We start from the raw sequence: 337 nt of genomic DNA on the forward strand, positions 1-337 counted from the left end.
CCCTTAAAAACGCCGCCTGCCCCCCGCAAGGAGGGCTGCAACCCACCAGCTCCAGGGCCAGCAGCCGCCCCCACCCCAAATGCCCCCGGGGCAGTGGGATGGGGGGCAGCGGGAGGGGGGTCTCCTGGGTTATCCCTGTGCTGGCTTATTCCCGGTGCGGGGCAAGCTGGTGTCCTGGGGGGGTGCGGTCTCTTGGGGGGCTCGGGGGCCCCAAAGGAGATGTCCTGAAGGGGGGTTGGGAGCTCCAAAGGGGGGCTGAGGCCCCACGGGAAGGTTTGGGGGGTCCCACAGGTGGAGGGGGTCAGGGCCCCAGAGGGGACACCAGTTGAGGCCCCAA

Source organism: Apteryx rowi, unplaced genomic scaffold, assembly GCF_003343035.1.
Source record: "Apteryx rowi isolate R43461 unplaced genomic scaffold, aptRow1 scaffold_94, whole genome shotgun sequence".
NCBI classification, from domain to species: domain Eukaryota; kingdom Metazoa; phylum Chordata; class Aves; order Apterygiformes; family Apterygidae; genus Apteryx; species Apteryx rowi.